Raw genomic sequence first — 6892 nt, 5'->3', positions numbered from 1 at the left:
GCTATAAATATATTCATCTTCTTGAACAATTCTGGGAGGAGGAACTAAATTAGAGTAAGTAAATTTCCACAAGGTATTATGGAGAATTATTGGCTGAACAGATTTGCTGTCCCTTAAGGCAATGCTTAGAAAATGATACATAAGAAAATGATGTTTGTCTGACAGTAGAATAAACATGAAGGAATTTGGAGGCATCTGTATAGATTTTAGTGAAAAATTCATTATTTTCTTTATGTTCTAAGGAAAAATATGTAATATGATTAAAATTATAACAACTTAAAATATAGCAAATATTGAATTTCCATAACATTTCTAAATAATATATTTTCCAAGTTTTAAATGAAAACTTTGAGTTTGTTTCTGTGTATGTAACTTTAAAATATGGAACTTTACAATATTAGTTTTTATCTATTTTTTTTGAAAGGAAGATGGGGAAGGTCATTTGATTTCATATTTATTTTTTCTCATTTAATGAACTAATGTACTCTCACTTGTATTCAGTGTTGTATGGTCTTTTTTAACATTTATTTGAATTTTATTTTATTTATTTTTCTATATAGCAGATTCTTATTAGTCATCCATTTTATACACATCAGTGTATACAGGTCAATCCCAATCTCCCAATTCATCACCCCCCGCCCGCGGCTTTCCCCCCTTGTTGTCCATACGTTTGTTCTCTACATCTGTGTCTCAATTTCTGCCCTGCAAACCGGTTCATCTGTACAATTTTCCTAGGTTCCACATATATGCGTTAATATACGATATTTGTTTTTCTCTTTCTGACTTACTTCACTCTGTATGACAGTCTCTAGATCCATCCACGTCTCAACAAGTGACCCAATTTCGTTCCTTTTTATGGCTGAGTAATATTCCATTGTATATATGTACCACATCTTCTTTGTCCATTCATCTGTCAAAGGGCATTTAGGTTCCTTCCATGACCTGGCTATTGTAAATAGTGCAGCAATGAACATTGGGGTACATGTGTCTTTTTGAATTATGGTTTTCTCTGGGTATACGCCCAATAGTGGGATTTTTGGATCGTATGGTAATTCTATGTTTAGTTTTTTAAGGAATCTCCATACTGTTCTCCATAGTGGCTGTATCAATTTACATTCCCACCAACAGTGCAAGAGGGGTCCCTTTTCTCCACACCCTCTCCAGTATTTGTTGTTTGTAGATTTTCTGATGATGCCCATTCTAACTGGTGTGAGGTGATACCTCATTGTAGTTTTGATTTGCATTTCTCTGATAATTAGTGATGTTGAGCAGCTTTTCATGTGCTTCTCGGCCATCTGTATCTCCTCTTTGGAGAAATGTCTATTTAGGTCTTCTGCCCATTTTTTGATTGGGTTGTTTGTTTTTTTAATATTGAGCTGTTTATATATTTTGGAGATTAATCCTTAGTCCATTGATTCTTTTGCAAATATTTTCTCCCATTCTGAGTGTTGTCTTTTCGTCTTGTTTGTAGGTTCCTTTGCTTTGCAAAAGCTTTTAAGTTTCATTAGGTCCCATTTGTTTATTTTTGTTTTTATTTCCATTACTCTAGGAGGTGGATCAAAAAAGATCTTGCTCTGATTTATGTAAAAGAGTGTTCTTCCTATGTTTTCCTCTAAGAGTTTTATAGTGTCTGGTCTTACATTTAGGTCTCATCCATTTTGAGTTTATTTTTGTGTATGGTGTTAGGAGCTGTTCTACTTTCTTTTTCTTTTTTTTTTTTTGCGGTACGCGGGCCTTTCACTGCTGTGGCCTCTCCCACCGCGGAGCACAGGCTCCGGACGCGCAGGCCCAGTGGCCATGGCTCACGGGCCCAGCTGCTCCACGGCATGTGGGATCTTCCTGGACCGAGCCACGAACCCGTGTCCCCTGCATCGGCAGGCGGACTCTCAACCACTGCGCCACCAGGGAAGCCCCTCTACTTTCATTCTTTTACATGTAGCTATCCAGTTTGCCCAGCACCACTTATTGAAGAGACTGCCTTTTCTCCATTATATATCCTTGCCTCCCGTGTCATAGATTAGTGGACCATAGTTGCATGGGTTTATCTCTGGGCTTTCCATCCTGTTCCATTGATCTATGTTTCTGTTTTTGTGCCAGTACCATATTGTCTTGATTACTGTAGCTTTGTAGTATAATATGAAGTCAGGGAGTCTGATTCCTTCAGCTCCGTTTTTTTCCCCACAAGACTACTTTTGCTCTTTGGGGTCTTTTATGTCTCCATACAAATTTTAAGATTTTTTGTTCTACTTCTGTAAAAAATGCCATTGGTAATTTGATAGGGACTGCATTGGATCTGTAGATTGCTTTGGGAAGTAGAGTCATTTTCACAATGTTGATTCTTCCAATCCAAGAACATGGTATATCTCTCCATCTATTTGTATCATCTTTAATTTCTTTCATCAGTGTCTTATAGTTTTCTGCATACAGGTCTTCTGTCTCCCTAGGTAGGTTTATCCCTAGGTATTTTATTCTTTTTGCTGCAGTGGTAAATGGGAGTGTTTTCTTGATTTCACTTTCAGATTTTTTCATCATTAGTATATAGAAATGCCAGAGATTGCTGTGCATTAATTTTGTATACTGCTACTTTACCAAATTCATTGATTAGCTCTAGTAGTTTTCTGATAGCATCTTTAGGATTCTCTATGTATAGTATAATGTCATTTGCAAACAGTGACAGCTTTACTTCTTCATTTCCGATTTGGATTCATTTTATTTCCTTTTCTTCTCTGATTGCTGTGGCTAAAACTTCCAGAACTATGTTGAATAAGAGTGATGAGAGTGAGCAACCTTGTCTTGTTCCTGATCTTAGTGGAAATGCTTTCAGTTTTTCACCATTGAGGACGATGTTGGCTGTGGGTTTGTCATATATAGCCTTTATTATGTTGAGGAAAGTTCCCTCTATGCCTACTTTCTGGAGGGTTTTTTATCATAAATGGGTGTTGAATTTTGTCAAAAGCTTTCTCTGCATCTATTGAGATGACCATATGGGTTTTCTCCTTCAATTTGTTAATATGGTGTATCATGTTAATTGATTTGCGTATATTGAAGAATCCTTGCATTCCTGGAATAAACCCCACTTGATCATGGTGTATGATCCTTTTAATGTGCAGTTGGATTCTGTCTTCTAGTATTTTGTTGAGTATTTTTGCATCTATGTTCATCAGTGATATTGGCCTGTAGTTTTCTTTCTTTGTGACATCCTTGTCTGGTTTCGGTATTAGGGTGATGGTGGTCTCGTAGAATGAGTTTGGGAGTGTTCTTCCCTCTGCTATATTTTGGAAGAGTTTGAGAAGGATAGGTGTTAGCTCTTCTCTAAATGTTTGATAGAATTCACCTGCGAAGCCATCTGGTCCTGGGCTTTTGTTTGTTAGAAGATTTTTAATCACAGTTTCAATTTCAGTGCTTGTGATTGGTCTGTTCATATGTTCTATTTCTTCCTGATTCAGTCTTGGCAGGTTGTGCATTTCTAAGAATTTGTCCATTTCTTCCAGGTTGTCCATTTTATTGGAATAGAGTTGCTTGTAGTAATCTCTCATGATCTTTTGTATTTCTGCAGTGTCAGTTGGTACTTCTCCTTTTTCATTTCTAATTCTATTGATTTGAGTCTTCTCCCTTGTTTTCTTGATGCGTCTGGCTAATGGTTTATCAATTTTGTTTATCTTCTCAAAGAACCAGCTTTTAGTTTTATTGATCTTTGCTATTGTTTCCTTCATTTTTATTTCATTTATTTCTGATCTGATCTTTATGATTTCTTTCCTTCTGCTAACTTTGGGGTTTTTTGTTCTTTTTCTCTAATTGCTTTAGGCGCAAGTTTAGGTTGTTTATTCGAGATGTTTCCTGTTTCTTAAGGTAGCATTGTATTGCTATAAACTTCCCTCTTAGAACTGCTTTTGCTGCATCCCATAGGTTTTGGGTTGTCGTGTCTCCATTGTCGTTTGTTTCTAGGTATTTTTTGATTTCCTCTTTGATTTCTTCAGTGATCACTTTGTTATTAAGTAGTGTATTGTTTAGCCCTCATGTGTTTGTATTTTTTACAGATCTTTTCCTGTAATTGATATCTAGTCTCATAGCATTGTGGTTGGAAAAGATACTTGATACAATTTCAATTTTCTTAAATTTACCAAGGCTTGATTTGTGAACCAAGATATGATCTATCCTGGAGAATGTTCCATGAGCACTTGAGAAAAATGTGTTTTCTGTTGTTTTTGGATGGAATATCCTATAAATATCAATTAAGTCCATCTTGTTTAATGTATCATTTAAAGCTTGTGTTTCCTTATTTATTTTCATTTTGGATGATCTGTCCATTGGTGAAAGTGGGGTGTTAAAGTCCCCTACTATGAATGTGTTACTGTCGATTTCCCCTTTTATGGCTGTTAGTATTTGCCTTATGTATTGAGGTGCTCCTATGTTGGGTGCATAAATATTTACAATTGTTATATCTTCTTCTTGGATCGATCGCTTGATCATTATGTAGTGTCCTTCTTTGTCTCTTCTAACAGTCTTTATTTTAAACTCTATTTTGTCTGATATGAGATTTGCTACTCCAGCTTTCTTTTGGTTTCCATTTGCATGGAATATCTTTTTCCATCCCGTCACTTTCAGTCTGTATGTGTCTCTAGGTCTGAAGTGGGTCTCTTGTAGACAGCATATATATAGGTCTTGTTTTTGTATCCATTCAGCCAGTCTGTGTCTTTTGGTGGGAGCATTTAATCCATTTACATTTAAGGTAATTATCGATATGTATGTTCCTATTCCCATTTTCTTAATTGTTTTGGGTTTGTTATTGTAGGTCTTTTCCTTCTCTTGTGTTTTTTGCCTAGAGACGATCCTTTAGCATTTGTTGTAAAGCTGGTTTGGTGATGCTGAACTCTCTCAGCTTTTGCTTGTCTGTAAAGGTTTTAATTTCTCCATCAAATCTGAATGAGATCCTTGCTGGGTAGAGTAATCTTGGTTGTAGGTTTTTCTCCTTCATCACTTTAAATATGTCCTACCAGTCCCTTCTGGCTTGCAGAGTTTCTGCTGAAAGATCAGCTGTTAACCTTATGGGGATTCCCTTATGTGTTATTTGTTGTTTTTCCCTTGCTGCTTTTAATATGTTTTCTTTGTATTTAATTTTTGACAGTTTGATTAATACGTGTCTTGGCGTGTTTCTCCTTGAATTTATCCTGTATGGGACTCTCTGTGCTTCCTGGACTTGATTAACTATTTCCTTTCCCATATTAGGGAAGTTTTCAACTATAATCTCTTCAAATATTTTCTCAGTCCCTTTCTTTTTCTCTTCTTCTGGAACCCCTATAATTCGAATGTTGGTGCATTTAATGTTGTCCCAGAGGTCTCTGAGACTGTCCTCAATTCTTTTCATTCTTTTTTCTTTATTCTGCTCTGCAGTAGTTATTTCCGCTATTTTATCTTCCAGGTCACTTATCCGTTCTTCTGCCTCAGTTATTCTGCTATTGATCCCATCTAGAGTATTTTTAATTTCATTTATTGTGTTGTTCATCGTTGTTTGTTTCATCATTAGTTCTTCTAGGTCCTTGTTAAATGTTTCTTGCATTTTGTCTATTCTATTTCCAAGATTTTGGATCATCTTTACTATCATTATTCTGAATTCTTTTTCAGGTAAACTGCCTATTTCCTCTTCATTTGTTAGGTCTGGTGGGTTTTTATCTTGCTCCTTCATCTGCTGTGTGTTTTTCTTTCTTCTCATTTTGCTTATCTTACTGTGTTTGGGGTCTCCTTTTTGCAGGCTGCAGGTTCGTAGTTCCCGTTGTCTTAGGTGTCTGTCCCCAGTGGCTAAAGTTGGTTCAGTGGGTTGTGTAGGCTTCCTGGCGGAGGGGACTAGTGCCTGTGTTCTGGTGGATGAGGCTGGATCTTGTCTTTCTGGTGGGCAGGTCCACATCTGGTGGTGTGTTTTGGGGTGTCTGTGGACTTATTATGGTTTTAGGCAGCCACTCTGCTAATGTGTGGGGTTGTGTTCCTGTCTTGCTAGTTGTTTGGCATGGGGTGTCCAGCACTGTAGCTTTCTGGTCGTTGAGTGAAGCTGGGTGCTGGTGTTGAGATGAGATCTCTGGGAGATTTTCGCCATTTGATATTATGTGGAGCTGGGAGGTCTCTTGTGGACCAGTGTCCTGAAGTTGGCTCTCCCATCTCAGAGGCACAGCACTGACTCCTGGCTGTAGCACCAAGAGCCTTTCATCCACACGGCTCAGAATAAAAGGGAGAAAAAGTAGAAAGAAAGAAAGAAAGAAAGACGGACGGATAGAACCCTAGGACAAATGGTGAAAGCAAAGCTATACAGACAAAATCTCACACAGAAGCATATACATACACACTCACAAAAAGAGGAAAAGGGGAAAATATAATAAATCTTGCTCTCAAAGTCCACCTCCTCAATTTGGGATGATTCCTTGTCTATTCATGTATTCCACAGATGCAGGGTACATCAAGTTGATTGTGGAGATTTAATCCGCTGCTCCTGAGGCTGCTGGGAGAGATTTCCCTTTCTCTTCTTTGTTCTCACAGCTCCCAGGGGCTCAGCTTTGGATTTGGCCCCACCTCTGCGTGTAGGTCACCGGTCTTCGCTCAAACAGGACGGGGTTAAAGGAGCCGCTGATTCGGGGGCTCTGACTCACTCAGGCCGGGGGGAGGGAGGGGTACGGAGTGCAGGGCGGGCCTGCGGCGGCAGAGGCTGGCCTGACGTTGCAGCAGCCTGAGGCGTGCCGTGCGTTCTCCCGGAGGAGTTGACCTTGGATCCCGGGACCCTGGCAGTGGCGGGCTACACAGGCTCCCCGGAAGGGAGGTGTGGATAGTGACCTGTGCTCGCACACAGCCTTCTTGGTGGCGGCAGCAGCAGCCTTGGCGTCTCTGGGGTCTGCGCTGTTAGCCGCGG

The sequence above is a fragment of the Monodon monoceros genome, unplaced genomic scaffold (assembly GCF_005190385.1).
Source record: "Monodon monoceros isolate NGI ecotype Baffin Bay Population unplaced genomic scaffold, NGI_Narwhal_1 Super_Scaffold_21, whole genome shotgun sequence".
NCBI lineage: Eukaryota > Metazoa > Chordata > Mammalia > Artiodactyla > Monodontidae > Monodon > Monodon monoceros.
The sequence above is the reverse complement of the archived record's forward strand: the minus strand, read 5'-3'. Positions refer to the sequence as shown.